We start from the raw sequence: 19781 nt of genomic DNA, 5'->3' as shown, positions 1-19781 counted from the left end.
TGGCACAAGTGTCCAGAGCAACCAGGACAGCAGCGCAACTACTGCCTCAACTGCTGCACCTGACCCCTCATCAAAGCAGACGAGGTATGGACTCACCAGATCTAGGCCCAGTGTGTCTCTCGGGAGCAGCACACCATGCAGTGCTGGGTGCTGTGCCCAACAGCATGTCAGACACGGGGCCAAGAAAGTGGTCTGATTTTCAAGCAGCAGTATAGGCTGCAGGGTGCAATGAGGACTCTGAGAACAGTTCTAGCACACAGGGGAGGCTTCAGACACTCCATCACTCCCCGAGAGGCCAGGACCATCCCCAGCGGCTAGAAGGAGGGGTGGGAGAGGTGGCCACTGGAGGGGATATAAGAGGGGGCGGGACGTTTGGTTCTGTAGTGAGCCACATCATTCCCATGCTGTGGCGGTGGTGCCAGGGGAAGGGAGGAGGGGTATGTAGGTGTTGGGGTAAGGGAAAATGTGATGGAAGGGTGTGGGTATGTGAAAGGGTGAGGGGGTGGGGGTGGTGGGTTTGGGATAATGGGATTACTAATAAATTGTGCATGCCACTTATCTTTATTGAAAATGTCTCTTGAGTGTTTGTCTGGTGCGGACGCCCAGCTGATGTGGTGTCTGGTCAGCACTGTGGAGAGAGGTAATGTCATCATTTTCCTGATCTGCCTGCTACTGCGGCTGCTGCTGTTGCTATCTGTCTGTCTTCTGACAGGAGCTGTCTTCTTTGCAACACAAAGTTGTTCAGCATGCAACAGGCCATGAAGATTTTGGCTACCTTCTCTGGGAAGTAAAGGAGCTCCCCCCAAGAACGGTCAAGGCGTCGAAATCTATTTTTAAGCTCCCTAAAATGTTTGTTTGGTGATGTCCCAGGCAGCGGCGTAGTGAAGCCGGCTGACAACCAAGGGCGGGTCGCCGCTGCGCACCCCCCGGGTGCAGCACGACACCCCCCCTTGGCGCGCGCAACCCCCCCCCCCCCCCCCCCCGGAGAGCATCTTTACCGCTGGCGCTCCGCCCCGCCGAGTGCACGTCGTCTCTGGGAGCTGCGTTGGCTCCGTTGGTTCCCTGCTTTCTCTGCCCCGGAACAGGAAGTAACCTGTTCCGGGGCAAAGAGAGCAGGTAACCAGCGGCGCTGACACCCCCCCAGCACGTGCACCCGGGGCGGACCGCCCCACCGCCCCCCCTTCCTACGCCACTGGTCCCAGGTAGTCCAATGGGCCCTATAGTATCACTTCTCTGCCTCATTTTGGGGGCAGGGCCACCAACACAGCTAGGCTTGGGGCAGAACCAGACCGCCACGTGCCCCCCCCCCCCACACACAAACTCGCTCCGCCACCCCCCACTCGCTCCACCACCCTCCACTCGCGCTGCGGCTCCCTCCCACCCGCCTGCCCCTTTTCTGTCTTTGCCTCCATGGGGGAGCTCGAGCCCGGTGCTAGCAAGCCTCTTCCTGCCTGCCTGCTTCCACGGTCTTTCCTCTCCTGCTCCTTCTGTGCCAGGAGTCGGGAGGGATGATTGCATTATTGTGAAGAAGCTTGCTGGCGCCGGGCCCGGGCCCCCCTTTGGAGGCCCTGTTTGGGGGAGTGCTATGGGAGTTATGAGCCAGGATCACAGGGGTTAGCCTCTGTCACCTGTGGGGAGGGCGCAGAGATCACAGACATGGGTGTGTATTGCTTGGTATGGGCTCCTTGTAAAGTGCAAGTAATGGGTGTGGGTTCTGGGGGCCAGGGGCGTAGCCACGGGCGGGCCTGGATGGGCCCAGGCCCAGCCACTTTCCCTCCAGGCCCGCCCACCCAACATCCTATGTTTGCTGTCACTGCCTTTTGATTGTGTTCTGGCTGAGACTGGTTTATCCCCGTTTAGTAGCAACTTAGTTCATATTCACAATAGCCATTAGGGTACTGCTTCACACAGATGACTAGTTGGCCATTTTATAATATGATTGTCTATGGGGGTCTTTTACTAAGGTGTGCTAGCATTTTTAGCATTCACTAATAATTAGGACGTACTAAACACTAGAGACACCTATATGGCGTCTCTAGCATTTAGCACGTCCTAATCATTAGCGAGTAATAAAAACGCTAGCATGCCTTAGTAAAAGACCCCCTAAGTTTCTTGTTTTACTTCATTCATAGTCTGGAAGCTTCAGTTTGTAAAACAGAGGTTCATGCTGGACATAGCCAGAATTTGGATGACCATTTTCATGTATTTTACAAAAGGCTATATGCGCATGTTCTCAAGCGATTATAGAAGGCTGTGAGTTAGGAAAGTATGCTAAAATATGAATTTTCTTCTTTGAGGCTGGGCATCCCTTCAGCTAACAAGGACATTTTTCCCGGGGGATCTGGCTATGCAATTAAAATGAATATAATAGAGTCTGTCTCAGATGGAAAACAAATTATAGAAATGTAAACACTGATTCTGGAAGCTAGTGATAATTGAGATCCAGTCTGCCAAATGTATATCCATGTATTCCATGCTACACCAATTGTATCTTCTTACTCCAGAATGGCGAATGCCATAACGGAATATTGTAAGCCACATTGAGCCTGCAAATAGGTGGGAAAATGTGGGATACAAATGCAATAAATAAATAAATATATATATTTAAATAGTCTAAAATACATGAGACATGGATGTCCATATCTGACAGACTTGGACATCTATATTCTGAGTTGGACGTCCTTTCTAAAATTCCATTCCACATTAAAATACTAACCTAAATATTTTCAAAGATCATATAGCAATCAATTAGCAGCCCAGTTTGTTTGGGGGTCCTTTTACTAAGGTGTGCTGGAAAACCGTAGTAGTATAGGCGTGGGTTTTGGGCATGCGTTCATCCATTTTTCAGCGTGCCTGTAAAAAAGGCCTTTTTACATTTTTGCTGAAAATTGCCGCTCATCCATTTTGGGTTCTGCAACCTTACTGCCAGCCATTGACCTAGCGGTAAAGTCTCACATGGTAACCGGGCAGTAATGACCTATGCGCGTCAAATGCCACTTGGCGTGCGTCAAAAATAAAAATTATTTTTCGGCCGCGCGTATCAACCGCATGCCAAAAATGAAATTACCGCAAGAGCCACGCGGTAGTTGGGCGGTAACTCCATTTTGGCTTGCATTGGGCGCACGTAGATGTTTACGCAGCTTAGTAAAAGGGCCCCTGGGTGAGCTGTCTGCATCAAGGGACTTGATTACAATAGAGCTGATGCCAATTGGACACCAGTGATAAATGTCAAAGGGCAGAAGGAAAACCTAAGGAATCAAAAAACATGAGGAGAGACACAAGGAATCAAGCAAATAGCTTGTTTTACTTTGGCAGTGAGCAGTTGTATATTTATTCCTTTATATCAATAATAAAAAACGAGAATACAGATTTTTACATATACTGTATGCTTTTTCACCTCTTTGCTGATCAAGGCAGCTTTCTAACATTCTCTAAGCAATGCATGAATTATCAGCTCACACTTCCTTCCTGATTAGACTGACTAAATTCTGATGCCAAAGACACTATATTATTACTGAAAAAATATCACAGAAGGAGAATGACTGCAGAGCAGATATGACGTCGGTTACATTCACATGTGTATGTTCTCAAGTAATTATAGAAATGCTGTGAGTTAGGACATTATATGATAAAATATTAATTTTCTTCTTTGAGGCTGGGCACCCCTTCAGCTAACAAGGACATTTTCCCCAGGGGATCTGGCTATGCAATTAAGATGAATATGATAGGGTCTGTCTCAGATGGAAAACAAATTATAGAAATGTAAACAGTGATTCTGGAAGCTAGTGATAATTGAGATCCAGTCTGCCAAGTGTATATATTTATATAGTCTAAATTTATGTTGCTAATGTCCCTTTGATTCTGCTTAAAATCCACAGATAAAATATCATACTTTTCTGGTGACAATTTAGTGTGTGTGGGGGGGGGGGAGTTATCAAGCTGTATTAGAGCAATAACACACATTAATTGTCCTTTAACGTGTGTTAAAGATTTCTAATGCTAGGTGCGATACCCTAACACAGCATTAAATAAGTTATCTCACAGTACATAGTAATCAGATGCAAAATATGCAAATGCATGTCAAGGAGCTCATTGCTATGTAAATAGCATACTGCAGCATGCATTGAGCAACAGGTGCACACAGCAAACCATGTATATCCAGTAAAATAACTCCTGCTAAAAGCTGGGTTTATTTTACCATCTCGGAAACAACAGGCTGCCAAGCCACAGCCTGATGTTGCTGGGCCACATATTTAAGGGGTTGGCACCCAAATTACATATGAGTAGGCAGAGAGCCCCTCCTCTGTCATAATATTCCCCTCCCCAATGAACCCCCCCCCCCCAGTCAAGTTCTCCACCCCCAATTGAGGCCACCTGTCATGTGTACCCAGTTAAGACCCCACCAATTAGGGCCCCTACGGTCATTCCCCTCCCCCCCAGGCAACTTTATCCAGCCAGAAGCTTCCCCATCCCCCTTTTCAGACAGGGCCACCCATAGACCCCCCCCCCCTCCTCCCTGAGCCTACCTTTTATCATCCCTGGCGGTCTAATGGGGGTCCAGGCAGGAGCGATCTCCACTCAGTCCTGCCTTTGTTGGCACAGGGAGTCATGTTTCCATATAAGGGGCTGATTGAAGAGGTTTTTGTTTGGGGGCTACACTGGGAGTACATGACAGGGTCATCGATTGGGGGTGGGGGAACTTGACTGGGGAACTTATTAGAGGGATATGAGTAGGAAAAGGGTGTTCTGCCCATTTATACAGTGGGGGAAATAAGTATTTGATCCCTTGCTGATTTTGTAAGTTTGCCCACTGACAAAGACATGAGCAGCCCATAATTGAAGGGTAGGTTATTGGTAACAGTGAGAGATAGCACATCACAAATTAAATCCGGAAAATCACATTGTGGAAAGTATATGAATTTATTTGCATTCTGCAGAGGGAAATAAGTATTTGATCCCCCACCAACCAGTAAGAGATCTGGCCCCTACAGACCAGGTAGATGCTCCAAATCAACTCGTTACCTGCATGACAGACAGCTGTCGGCAATGGTCACCTGTATGAAAGACACCTGTCCACAGACTCAGTGAATCAGTCAGACTCTAACCTCTACAAAATGGCCAAGAGCAAGGAGCTGTCTAAAGATGTCAGGGACAAGATCATACACCTGCACAAGGCTGGAATGGGCTACAAAACCATCAGTAAGACGCTGGGCGAGAAGGAGACAACTGTTGGTGCCATAGTAAGAAAATGGAAGAAGTACAAAATGACTGTCAATCGACAAAGATCTGGGGCTCCACGCAAAATCTCACCTCGTGGGGTATCCTTGATCATGAGGAAGGTTAGAAATCAGCCTACAACTACAAGGGGGGAACTTGTCAATGATCTCAAGGCAGCTGGGACCACTGTCACCACGAAAACCATTGGTAACACATTACGACATAACGGATTGCAATCCTGCAGTGCCCGCAAGGTCCCCCTGCTCCGGTAGGCACATGTGACGGCCCGTCTGAAGTTTGCCAGTGAACACCTGGATGATGCCGAGAGTGATTGGGAGAAGGTGCTGTGGTCAGATGAGACAAAAATTGAGCTCTTTGGCATGAACTCAACTCGCCGTGTTTGGAGGAAGAGAAATGCTGCCTATGACCCAAAGAACACCGTCCCCACTGTCAAGCATGGAGGCGGAAATGTTATGTTTTGGGGGTGTTTCTCTGCTAAGGGCACAGGACTACTTCACCGCATCAATGGGAGAATGGATGGGGCCATGTACCGTACAATTCTGAGTGACAACCTCCTTCCCTCCGCCAGGGCCTTAAAAATGGGTCGTGGCTGGGTCTTCCAGCACGACAATGACCCAAAACATACAGCCAAGGCAACAAAGGAGTGGCTCAGGAAGAAGCACATTAGGGTCATGGAGTGGCCTAGCCAGTCACCAGACCTTAATCCCATTGAAAACTTATGGAGGGAGCTGAAGCTGCGAGTTGCCAAGCGACAGCCCAGAACTCTTAATGATTTAGAGATGATCTGCAAAGAGGAGTGGACCAAAATTCCTCCTGACATGTGTGCAAACCTCATCATCAACTACAGAAGACGTCTGACCGCTGTGCTTGCCAACAAGGGTTTTGCCACCAAGTATTAGGTCTTGTTTGCCAGAGGGATCAAATACTTATTTCCCTCTGCAGAATGCAAATAAATTCATATACTTTCCACAATGTGATTTTCCGGATTTAATTTGTGATGTGCTATCTCTCACTGTTACCAATAACCTACCCTTCAATTATGGGCTGCTCATGTCTTTGTCAGTGGGCAAACTTACAAAATCAGCAAGGGATCAAATACTTATTTCCCCCACTGTATGTAATCTGGCACAGCAGCATTGGGCCGTGGCTTGGCAGCCCAATCCTGCCAGGACTGTGGCATGCCGCTGCTTGCAAGATGGTTTGCAAGCAGTGTTATGTATTTATCACCTTTTACAGCACCTTGATAACCCCCCACCCCCACCCCCTAAATCATTCAAAGAATTCACTGGATTATATTCACTTTATGTGAATCTGCATATCTCTTGAAGAACAGCTATGTATAAAGAAGGGAAAGGACCTAAGAAAAACCAGGCTTACTGAACATGTTTTTTAAGACATCTTTCTTTGGGCATAAAACCCCTTTTGAAAATTGTTTTTATTTTCATCATGAATGTTATAATCTCTCTTCCTTTTTAAGCATATTTTAGTAATTTATGAACTCTTAAAGCAATTTTCTGATCAAAAAGACAATTTATGTTGTCTCAAAAGTGACGAATCAAGTCAGCAAAATCAAGAATAATTCATAAAGAGCTTACATGCTGAAAGTGTAATAAGAAAAAATGATAGCTTGAAGTGATCGTCAGCTGCTCTCTTGTATCTGAACGCTGTAAATGCTGTAACTCCCGGGTAGAGGTCCCTACGGGGACCCGTTTCGCTATGGCTTCATCTGGAGACCTCGTCTCTTACAATGACGATCTCTTATGCTTCATGCTATGTAAATTACACATAGCATGAAGCATAAGAGATCATCATTGTAAGAGGTGATGTTTCTGGATGAAGCCATAGTGAAACGGATCCCCGTAGGGACCTCTACCGAGGAGTTACAGCATTCAGATACAAAAGAGCAGCTGACAATCACTTCAAGCTATTCAGTAGCTAAGTAATACTTCACCATATATAATTGTTGAATGTTAGAATTATTGTTAAACAAAAATGTGTATTTTTTGTTTGTTCAACAACGGTGGAAAGGAGGTATTTAGACCAGTGATGACTTGTTTGACCGACCACACACAGAGGAAACATATTGTTCCAGGAATGTGGTTTAAGGTCTAAATGAGGTCTTTTCCTCCTATATATAGTGAGATTAAATGAATACAGAGAAGAGAGAAAGACTTGACTATAAGACTTGACTATAAGACCATATGTAGTAGAATAGACATCAAGGCAGTTTCAAATCAGTTTATGTTAGGTTATATTTCTGTTATTATATGATTGTTTTACAGTGTTGTTAACTGTTTACTTATATTGTATCATGTTAATACTAGTACTAGGATTCAATTTACCGTCTTCAGGTTCACCTCATTGATTGTATTTTTGCTTATATTGGTCATTTTACTATTGTTAGGCAAAGTTTTATGTCAAGCTAAACCTGCTGTACACCGCCTTGGGTAAATGTCTTCATAAAGGCAGTTAATAGCTCTTGATAAATAACTATCAGATAACGTGATTCTAACAGTAGGAAGCTGAGGCCCTCTGCTGGCCAATCCAATGTAATGCAAGAAAATAATCCCTCATGGAAAAGTTGCCAGTCTTTACAATACATGCACATTATTATTATTATTTGTTGCATTTGTATCCCACATTTTCCCACCTTTTTGCAGGCTCAATGTGGCTTACGTGGTACCGTAATCGGCGTTAACCGATTTTGGTATGAACAAATACAAGTTGCGATTAATATCAAGGTGATACATCTCAGCAAACAGTACATACCGTAGATGTTGCATCAATCAAGTGTCATCTCCACCACCCCACTCTCCTTTCCATGTGGAGTTTATGGTGTCATTTCTAAAACCAAAGATTGGACTTTGTTTTATTTTGTCTCTATGAGCAGCAGTACATAAACAGAATTCAGAGCAGCAGTGTTATAGCATCAAGATCAGCATCTAACAACTATCTAGATGAGAGAAGTGGCAACATGTTCCAGTCACATAAAACCTGAATGAAGCCAACAGGAGCACAGTGGGTCCTTTAACAGGAGTTTTAACCCCCCCCCCCCCCCCCCCCCCACGGCTGTTGTCCAAATAATTTCTTATTGCGAATGGGTTCAGGTAGCACAGTGTTTATTTTTTTCTCCTTCCTCCCTCCCTCCCACCCCACCCTCTTTATTGTAACAGTTCTCTTTCTCAAGACCGAGAAGATGCTAATACTTACCAGGTCTTTATTTTTTTGCCCCATTCTTGCTTCACTGAGTGAAGATTTTAGCTGAGTAGACTGCCACACAACTTAACTGACTGGCCCACACACGTAGCTTTTTTTTCTTCAGGACACAACAGAACACACTTAAGTGGGGGGGCTCTGTTTGAGGTGGCAATGGGACATACCATGTAAATAGTACATAGGGGTTACATTTGCACTTGGACTTTGAAAATTATCCCAGAGAGAAGAGGCTAGTTACAGTGGGGGAAATAAGTATTTGATCCCTTGCTGATTTTGTAAGTTTGCCCACTGACAAAGACATGAGCAGCCCATAATTGAAGGGTAGGTTATTGGTAACAGTGAGAGATAGCACATCACAAATTAAATCCGGAAAATCACATTGTGGAAAGTATATGAATTTATTTGCATTCTGCAGAGGGAAATAAGTATTTGATCCCCCACCAACCAGTAAGAGATCTGGCCCCTACAGACCAGGTAGATGCTCCAAATCAACTCGTTACCTGCATGACAGACAGCTGTCGGCAATGGTCACCTGTATGAAAGACACCTGTCCACAGACTCAGTGAATCAGTCAGACTCTAACCTCTACAAAATGGCCAAGAGCAAGGAGCTGTCTAAGGATGTCAGGGACAAGATCATACACCTGCACAAGGCTGGAATGGGCTACAAAACCATCAGTAAGACGCTGGGCGAGAAGGAGACAACTGTTGGTGCCATAGTAAGAAAATGGAAGAAGTACAAAATGACTGTCAATCGACAAAGATCTGGGGCTCCACGCAAAATCTCACCTCGTGGGGTATCCTTGATCATGAGGAAGGTTAGAAATCAGCCTACAACTACAAGGGGGGAACTTGTCAATGATCTCAAGGCAGCTGGGACCACTGTCACCACGAAAACCATTGGTAACACATTACGACATAACGGATTGCAATCCTGCAGTGCCCGCAAGGTCCCCCTGCTCCGGAAGGCACATGTGACGGCCCGTCTGAAGTTTGCCAGTGAACACCTGGATGATGCCGAGAGTGATTGGGAGAAGGTGCTGTGGTCAGATGAGACAAAAATTGAGCTCTTTGGCATGAACTCAACTCGCCGTGTTTGGAGGAAGAGAAATGCTGCCTATGACCCAAAGAACACCGTCCCCACTGTCAAGCATGGAGGTGGAAATGTTATGTTTTGGGGGTGTTTCTCTGCTAAGGGCACAGGACTACTTCACCGCATCAATGGGAGAATGGATGGGGCCATGTACCGTACAATTCTGAGTGACAACCTCCTTCCCTCCGCCAGGGCCTTAAAAATGGGTCGTGGCTGGGTCTTCCAGCACGACAATGACCCAAAACATACAGCCAAGGCAACAAAGGAGTGGCTCAGGAAGAAGCACATTAGGGTCATGGAGTGGCCTAGCCAGTCACCAGACCTTAATCCCATTGAAAACTTATGGAGGGAGCTGAAGATGCGAGTTGCCAAGCGACAGCCCAGAACTCTTAATGATTTAGAGATGATCTGCAAAGAGGAGTGGACCAAAATTCCTCCTGACATGTGTGCAAACCTCATCATCAACTACAGAAGACGTCTGACCGCTGTGCTTGCCAACAAGGGTTTTGCCACCAAGTATTAGGTCTTGTTTGCCAGAGGGATTAAATACTTATTTCCCTCTGCAGAATGCAAATAAATTCATATACTTTCCACAATGTGATTTTCCGGATTTAATTTGTGATGTGCTATCTCTCACTGTTACCAATAACCTACCCTTCAATTATGGGCTGCTCATGTCTTTGTCAGTGGGCAAACTTACAAAATCAGCAAGGGATCAAATACTTATTTCCCCCACTGTACCTGTCATAATTGGAGGAGAGAAGACAGAAATAACCACCCCTGATATTGTCTTCAAGTGTTATTTCTGGTGATATTTATTTCTCTTGTTGCCTTTTGGTGTGTATGGGGCTGTGGCTTCTGGGTAATGGGTCATATTAAGAATATAGACAGTTTAGAGGGGTTTTTTGGTATTGCATTTTCTTACTGTAAATAATTGTTCCAATGGGTTTGATCTTCTTTGGTATCAGGTTATTTTCTTCTATGCCTTGCTTCTTTATTTGCATATTGATTTTAACCATCTTTTCTTTCTGGCCAAGTTTCAAAGTAATTTAAGCGGACAGAAGCCTCGCCTGTCCACTTAAATCACTTCCCGCCTCTGAAGTGGTGATATTCAGTGGCATAGTTGAAAAGTGAGGTGAAGGAAGCTATTAGGGCTAAAACAAACGCCTTCAGAAAATGGAAGAAGGAACAGTCTGAAAATAACAAGAAGCAGCATAAGGAGTGTCAATGCAAATGCATGGCGCAGATAAAGAAGGCCAAGAGGAATTACGAAAAAAAAGATAGCATTAGAGGCAAAAAAACATAGCAAAAATGTTTTTGGTATATTAAAAGCAGGAAGCCAGCAAAAGAATCGGTTGGGCCGCTGGATGACCGAGGGGTAAAAGGGGCGATCAAGGAAGATAAAGATGTAGAGGAGAGATTGAATGAATTCTTTGCTTCGGTCTTCACCAAGGAAGATTTGGGTGGGATACCGGTGTCGGAAATGCTATTTCACGCAGACGAGTCGGAGAAACTTACTGACTTCACGGTACACCTGGAGGACGTAATGGGGCAGTTCAACAAACTGAAGAGTAGCAAATCTCCTGGACCGGATGGTATTCATCCTAGAGTACTGATAGAATGGAAAAATTAGCTTGCGGAGCTACTGCTAGTGATATGCAATTTATCCTTAAAATCGAGCGTGGTACCAGAAGATTGGAGGGTGGCCAATGTAACGCCGATATTTAAAAAAGATTCCAGGGGAGATCCGGGAAATTATAGACTGGTGAGCCTGACATCGGTGCCGGGGAAAATGGTAGAGGCTGCTATCAAAAACAAAATTACAGAGCACATCCAAGGACATGGATTACTGAGACCAAGTCAGCACGGCTTTTGTGTGGGGAAATCTTGCCTGACCAATTTACTTCAATTCTTTGAAGGAGTAAACAAACATGTGGACAAAGGGGAGCCGGTTGATTGTGTATCTGGATTTTCAAACGGCGTTTGACAAGGTACCTCATGAAAGGCTACAAAGGAAATTGGAGGGTCATGGGATAGGAGGAAATGTCCTATTGTGGATTAAAAACTGGTTGAAGGATAGGAAACAGAGAGTGGGGTTAAATGGGCAGTATTCATAATGGAGAAGGGTAGTTAGTGGGGTTCCTCAGGGGTCTGTGCTAGGGCCGCTGCTTTTTAATATATTTATAAATGATTTAGAGATGGGAGTAACTAGTGAGGTAATTAAATTTGGTGATGACACAAAGATATTCAAAGAAAGATATAGTAGAATTGGAAAAGGTGCAGCGAAGGGCGACTAAAATGATAGCGGGAATGGGACGACTTCCCTATGAAGAAAGACTAAGGAGGCTAGGGCTTTTCAGCTTGGAGAAGAGACGGCCGAGGGGAGACATAATAGAGGTATATAAAATAATGAGGTGGATGTGAAGCGTCTGTTCACGCTTTCCAAAAATACTAGGACTAGGGGGCATACAATGAAACTACAGTGTAGTAAATTTAAAACAAATCGGAGAAAATGTTTCTTCACCCAACGCATAATTAAACTCTGGAATTCGTTGCCGGAGAACGTGGTGAAGGCGGTTAGCTTGGCAGAGTTTAAAAAGGGGTTAGATGGTTTCCTATAGGACAAGTCCATAAACCACTACTAAATGGACTTGGGAAAAATCCACAATTCCAGGAATAACATGTATAGAATGTTTGTACGTTTTGGAAGCTTGCCAGGTGCCCTTGGCCAGGATTGGCCGCTGTCATAGAGGAAGTCCCGACTCCTGGTGCAGGCCACAGGCAGCCTATGGAGTGTTGCTGCTCCTGCCCAGGAGAAGACTGCAGCAGAGATGATTTTAAGGTACCGGGGGGGGGGGGGAGACGAGGGCACAGGTGATGCACCCCCCTGTAAAAGATTCCTGGCTACACTACTACTTACAATTATGCTTCTAAATGCCTACAGTTAGATGGGAGCATTTACACAGGCCATTTGGTAAGAGCTTGTGGCTAAAATGAGGCATGTAATTGCCTAACAGCAAGTGCCTTATCAGTGCAGAGCTGCAGATAAATGCTTAGCATGCATCATCCCCACACCTATATTTAGGCAGAATTACCCCCACTGGGTGCTGTAAATTAGGGGACAGATCTCCAGGTAGCTGTGACTGAAATACATGACACCAGATCTCAAACCTGTCTCTGAGTGAGCTGGAAATTTAAAGAAGACAGGGAAACCTCTGGGTCAAATAAACTAGAAAGAAATATACAGTTGAGGTTACAACTTTCTTTCTGTATTTGTGATGCAACAATAAACTTATTTATTTAGATTTTGCTTGATTTTGCTAAAACGTCATTTTTTAATTAGGCCCATAAGAAAGGTTTTCCTTAGTTTCATAGTACTCTTCAAATCCCATCACTCAAACCTCTCGAATGGCTTTCAAATAGCAGATTACGCTCAGTCCACTTATTATCTACCTGCATATTTTTGTACCATTTATTTTTTACTTCTGGAAATCATTTGTTTTTCAGAACAAAAAGTTATTTAAGGTACCTTATCAGTGGCAAGCCTAAACTCTAATACATAAAAAGCCAGATAAAGTTAATAAAGGGGCGGAGGCAGCCTGTAGCATTCTAATTGGTCATTGAGGTGTCTGATCTCTTCTATTTGTGTCATGTGATAGTTCTAGGTCCAAAGGTAAGATCACAGTTTTAGTTAGAGGTTGTGTCACCCTACAAATACATCTTTGAATTTTTCTGTTTCTCTTTTTCCAATGTTGCATGCCTCATAGTCTGGCTTCCTCGAGGCTCTTTTCAGTTTTTGTCTGCATGTTTCTGTTTCTATTTTGTGGTTTCTTATTCTGTACTAGATCAAGGTCTGCAGGGCAGGATTAAGGAATAGGCAAACACAGTGGGTACTTAGGGCCCAAGAGGATAATTCTATAAAATAGGTTTAGTTTTTAGAATACCAGCGTTTATGTGTGTGTGCATATGTGCATATATGACAAATCTGTGCCTAAGAATTCTCTGTAAATGTATGCCTTACATAGCATGCATTTGTCAGGTGGAGAGACATATGGATGGAGTCTGGCGGTGTGTGGAAGGGATTCGTATTTACGCACGTAACATAAAATATTATGAACAGGCAGGTATCTTACATCTTCTTTTGTAAAGACCAAAGCAAAGAATTCTCTCTCTTTCTCCGCTATGGCCTTATCGTCCCTGAGTGCCCCTTTTGCTCCTTCATGATCTAATAGTCCCATGGATTCTCTTGCTGGCTTTCTGCTTCTGATGTACCTAAAAAAATTGTTACTGTGAGTTTTAGCTTCTGCAGCAAGTTTCTCTTCATATCCTCTTTTAGCCTTCTTTATTAATGCTTTGCAGCTGACTTGCCAGTGCTTATGTTGCTTCTTATTTTCTTCATTTGGGTCCTTTTTCCATTATTTGAAGGACAATCTTTTGGCAGTAATAGCCTCTTTTTTCACCTTTTAACCATGCTGGCTGTCGTTTTCTCTTCTTTCCCCCTTTGCAAATATGTGGAATTCATCTGATCTGGGTTTTCAAGATGGTATTTTTGAATGACGTCCATACCTGATGTGGAGGGGCATAATCGAATGCTGCCGGCGAAATAGGTCGCCGGCAATCTATTTTGGCGGCGGTGCAAATGCCAGAGCTCGCCGGGTTTCAGATGGCCGGTTTTGTTTTTCAGCGACAATGGAAAAAAATGCCGGCCATCTCAAACCCGGCGAAATCCAAGGCATTTGGTCATGGGAGGAGCCAGCATTTGTAGTGCACTGGTCCCCCTGACATGCCAGGACACCAACGGGCACCCTAGGGGACACTTCTAAAAATTAAAAAAATATATACAAATAGCTCTCAGGTCCATAGCTCCCTTACCTTGGGTGCCGAGCCCCCCAAATCCCCCCAAAACCCACTCCCCACAACTCGACACCATTACCATAGCCCTTATGGCTGAAGGGGGGCACCTACATGTGGGTACAGTGGGTTTTGGGGGGGGGTTGTAGGGCTCAACACTTTGCACCACAAGTGTAACAGGTAGGGGGGGGGGTGGACCTGGGTCTGCCTGCCTGAAGTGCACTTCACCCATTAAAAACTGCTCCAGGGAGTGTGGGAGGGGGTTGGTGACCACTAGGGGAGTATGGGGAGGTCATCCCCCATTCCCTCTGGTGGTCATCTGTCAATTGGGGCACCTTTTTGAGGCTTGGTCGTGAAAATTAAAGGACCAAGTAAACCCGGCGAAATACTGCTTAATGCCGCTTTTTTTTTCCATAATCCGTGAAAGCCAGCCCACGCCCGCCCATGTCCCGCCTTCGCTTCGCCGCCAACATGCCCCCTTGCACTTTCGCCGGCGCAGCAACAGGAAAGCGGCGATGGTATCAAAAACACGACTTTCGATTATACCGATTTCGCCGCTTTTGTGAAATCGCCGGCCATCTCCCGATTTATGTCAGAAAATGGCCGGCGATCACTTTCAAAAACAAGCCTGTTAGTGTCCTAACCTTAGCAGCCAATCCTTTTACCTTCTTTTTAACCAATTTCCTCATTTTATTATAGTTACCCTTTCAAAAATTAAATGCAGCTACAGTAGATTTCCTTTGCGGGTTCATCCCAGATAGTAGCTCAAACTTGATCAAGTTATGATCACTGTTGCCCCAGGGGACCCAACACCACCACCTCTCATAGTATGCCCTGCATACCACCAAGAACCAGATCTAAAATGGATCCCCCTCTTGTCGGTTCCTGGACCAGTTGCTCCAAGAAATAGTCATTTATTACAACTTGTGATAAACACAGGGTCTGCCCTTACATGAGGAGGACGCCAGAGGGCGCTCTCCTACTGAAAACTGGGAAAATGCCCATTCTGGTCACTAGAGGGAGCTCCAGGGATCTAGCTGAGTGTTGACTGGCATGGGTCAGTAGAGGGAGCTCCAGAGAGATAGCTGGGGGAGTGAGAAGAGACTTCTAGGCCCATATCTTTCTGGAACCAGAGGGGTGAGGTCTCAAGAGGTGGGGAGGTTTATTGGACACCTCATAAATAGCTTCCTTTTCAGTAGAGGAGGAGTTGTTTTGCCCGAGGGAGGGGAGATGGGAGCCTGTAGGCCTGAAGCCAGGACTGTGTGTCCCAGGTGCTGAGGAGGAAGGACTGTGTGTCCAGGACTGGGTGTCCCAAGTGCTGAGGAGGAAGGACTGTGTGTTCAGGACTGTGGGTCCCAGGTACGGGCAGGAACTGTGTGTTCGGGGGGGGGGGGGAGAGGCCTGTGTGCCCTGGGCACTGAGTGAAGCAGGCTGCAAAGCCTGGGGTTAGAAGTCCCCAAAATATTGAGGTTGGAACTGTGAAAGGTTTAAAATGAACAAGCAGCCGTGGGGTGCAGGATAGGACCGTAAGGTTAATGAGAGTAAAGAAGGTCCTATCCAGGGCTGGTGGCTGTTATACCCTGAGACTCAGGTGTCCCACAGTAAATGGGCTCAGGGAGTGAATTGGTAGTAAATGAATAATAGTTGGAAAGAAAGGTTCCCACAAGACAGAAGCATAGCTCTAATAAATGGAATTTACATGTACTCAGCTAATTTGCATATTTCTGAAAGCAGAGGAATCTGTGCTATCTTCCAGAGAAGGGTGAGCCGGGGGCCCCACCAGAAGAACTGGTAAGGGGGTCGGTTACCCGGAGATACAGCAGGGAGGCAGGTCCAGGACCGGAGGTTAATGAAGAGATCACCCTGAGGGAAAGAGGGGGCCCAAACATAGAGGCCCGAGTCACCAGAGTCATAGAGAAGTTTAGCTTCAAGGTTGTTCCTTGAAGCAAAGGGTTGGTGAGGCTAAGCAGGAACCATTAGAGGGCCACTGCATACCTGAGAGCACCCCTGCGAGCTTACAAACTAGAAATTTTATCTCCCTGGCACTCCTTGATTTAACAATTATCCAGTCAATATCGGGGTACTTGAAATCACCCATTATTATATTGTTGCCTAATTTGCTGCTTTCCTAATCTCTGTAAACATTTCTTCATCCATCTGTTCGTTTTGTCTTGACAGATGATAGTACAGCCCTACAAGAACACTCCTTCCCTTCACACATTGAATTTCTATCCATAATGATTCCACGCTGCTGTTTCATGTGGAATGTTTATTTTATTTGACTCAATCACCTCTTTAACATATAGCTCAACCCCTCCTCCAATTTGATCAGTGTCCCATTGATTGTCCTCTTTCCATCAAGTCTCTGAGATGCCTCTTATATCTACCTCATCATTTAGTGCTATATGCTCTAACTCTCCAATCTTATTTTATAGGCTTCTAGCATTTTTATACAGGCACTTCAAATTGTGTTTTTTCCATGGATTTACAAGCTGCTGAGAAGTTGAAGGGGATATTGTCAGTGGCGTACCAAGGGGGGGGCGGTGGATGCAGTCCACCCTGGGTGCATGCTGCTGGGGGGGATGCCGCACGCCTGTCTGCTACGTTCGTTCTGTGCTCCCTCTGCCCCGGAACAGGAGGTTACTTCCTGTTCCGGGGCAGAGGGAGCATGGAAACGAACGAAGCGGACAGGCGCACGGCACCCCCTCCCCCAGCGGCGTGCACCCGGGGGGGGGTTCTTTTGCCGGGGGGGTGTCCTTTTACCGGGGGGGGTGCTGCACCCGGGGGCGGGGCGCATCGGCAATCCGCCCCGGGTGTCAGCCCCCCTAGGAACGCCACTGGATATTGTGCATCGTTTATCCTGCTCTCTCATTAAACACACCTGGCTCATTTTCAGCATTGTTGAAACCTCACTACTGGGATTCCCTAAATGTCCTGTTTCAATAGTATCCTTCAAGGATACTCCATACCAAACCATGCGCTCCTGGGTGACTGTCAGCTCCCCCCCCCCCCCCCCCCCCATTATAGTTTAAAAACTGCTCTATCTCCTTTTTAAAAGTTAGCACCAGCAGCCTGTTTCCAACCCGGTTAAAGCGGAGCCCATCCTTTCAGAACAGTTTCAGGAATAACTTGTATAAAATGTTTGTACATTTGGGTAGCTTGCCAGATGCCCTTGACCTGGATTGGCTGCTGTCAGGGACAGGATGTTGGGCTCGATGGACCTTTGGTCTTTTCCCAGTATGGCATTACTTATGTACTTATGTACTTTATGGATGTCCTTGCCCCCGCCCGCCCACCCGAGCTCGCCGTTGCTCCCCGCTTCCCAAAAATCAAAACTTTAAGCTGCCCTGGCCCCCCCTCCCTTCCTCTCTTCTCCTCTCTTTCTCCCCAGCTCCACCTCCCGCCATCCTCCGCCCTGTGCCCCGCCCCCCCTGAGGTCGTTGATGCCACTCCCCCCCTCCACCGGGCCCCCTCCATCTTACCGGGCCCGCGCAGCGCCTCTCACCTCTGTGTGAAGGCGCTGCACGGGCAAGAAGAACAGCTGATCGCATCTTCGCTGAGTCTTCGGACGTCCTTCCTTTCCTCCTGGGCCCGCCCTCATCTGACGTAAGTATTTTTTCATGGAGAGGGTGGTGGATATGTGGAATGCCCTCCCGTGGGAGGTGGTGTAGATGAAATCAGTAATGGAATTCAAACATGCATGGGATAAACACAAAGGAATCCTGATTAGAAGGAATGATTCCGTGGAATCTTAGTGGAGATTGGGTGGTGACGCCGATAACTGGGAAACAAAACGGGAGCTGGACAGACTTCTACGGTCTATGCCCTGATCATGACTGAATAGATAGGGATGGACTGGAGTGTAAATTTTAAGGGGCTTCGATGTTAGCTTCAGAACTTAGTACAAGAACAGTGCGGGGCAGACTTCTATGGCCTGTGCCCTGAGAAAGGCAAGGACAAATCAAACTCGGGTATACATATTAAGTATCTTGTTGGGCAGACTGGATGGACTGTACCGTTCTTTATCTGCCGTCATTTACTATGTTACTATGTAAGGCATTTCTGCTTGGAATTTCAATATTTAATTTATGGAAGATTTCAGGGGGGGGGAATCTGAGCATTTATCATAATGCTGTAATGCCCTGTACCCCCCCCCCCAAAAAAAAAAAAACCTTGCATAAATTAAACATTGAAATTTCAAGCAGAGACACCTTGCCCTTGTCAGTGATGTTTAATAAGATCACTAACAGCAGGATTCTGCCTTGCTTTTACATATACTGTAATACTAATGTGGCTGTACAGCATATTTAACAGCAAGGCAGAATCCTGTTGTTAGTATCTATTTGCCCATGGAAGAACCAGTACATCCACTATCACTAATAGAAGTTTTTATCTGTGTGACCCTGAAATTGAAGGCAGCCAGCCGCCACCCCCTAGCCCTAGGTCACAGTGTCCCAGTCACAGGAAAATTAACCTGTGTGTGAGACAGAATTCAACTAGTATCTGCTAAACCAAAAGCTGGTCTCAGTTCAGTCAGTCAGTATTAACTTAAGTGAGGACAGAGCTGGAAGGGTAGTGTTTGTTGCCATAGCACTTAAAAAAAAAAAAAAAAAAACTTCTCCTGTAACCCTCAATATGCTGCCACAAGGGGCAGCATACTGAGGGTTACAGCAGGAGAGATATTTTTCAGTGTTGTTTGCAATGACAATGCTATTTGCCTGCCAGTAGCACAGTGTAGCTGTGTCTCTGCCGTCTTAAGTTACCGAACTGAGACCAGCTTTTGGTTCAGCAGGTACTTAGATTCTGCCTCACACAGGTTCATTTTCCTGTGACTGTCTGGGATGTTTAATAAACTTTGGGTCCTGTTACTAAGGTGCGCTGAAAAATGGCTTGCGGTAGTGTAGGCGCAGATTTTGGGCACGCGTCAATCCATTTTTCAGCTCACCTGTAAAAAAGTCCTTTTTAAAATTTTTGCTGAAAATGGACATGTGGCAAAATGAAAATTGCCGCGCGTCCATTTTGGGTCTTAGACCTTACTGCCAGCCATTGACCTAGCGGTAAAGTCTCATGCGGTAACCGGGCGGTAATGACCTAAGCACGCCAAATGCCACTTGGCGGGCATAGCTGACACATACCAGAAAATAAAAATATTTTTTGTGTGCGCATAGCAGACACGCGCCAAAAATGAAATTACCACAAGGGCCACGAAGTAGCCATGTAGTAACTCTATTTTGGCACGCGTTGGGCACGCATAGACGCTTACGCGGCTTAGTAAAAGGGCCCCCTAGGGGGCTGGCTGCCTTCAATTTCAGGGTAACAACTGAAAACGTATGTTCTTATCTTGGCAAAGATGATGCTAGCCTAACATGCTACTAGAAATGTCT

The sequence above is a fragment of the Microcaecilia unicolor genome, chromosome 3, assembly GCF_901765095.1.
Source record: "Microcaecilia unicolor chromosome 3, aMicUni1.1, whole genome shotgun sequence".
Taxonomy (NCBI): Eukaryota; Metazoa; Chordata; class Amphibia; order Gymnophiona; family Siphonopidae; genus Microcaecilia; species Microcaecilia unicolor.
The sequence above is the reverse complement of the archived record's forward strand: the minus strand, read 5'-3'. Positions refer to the sequence as shown.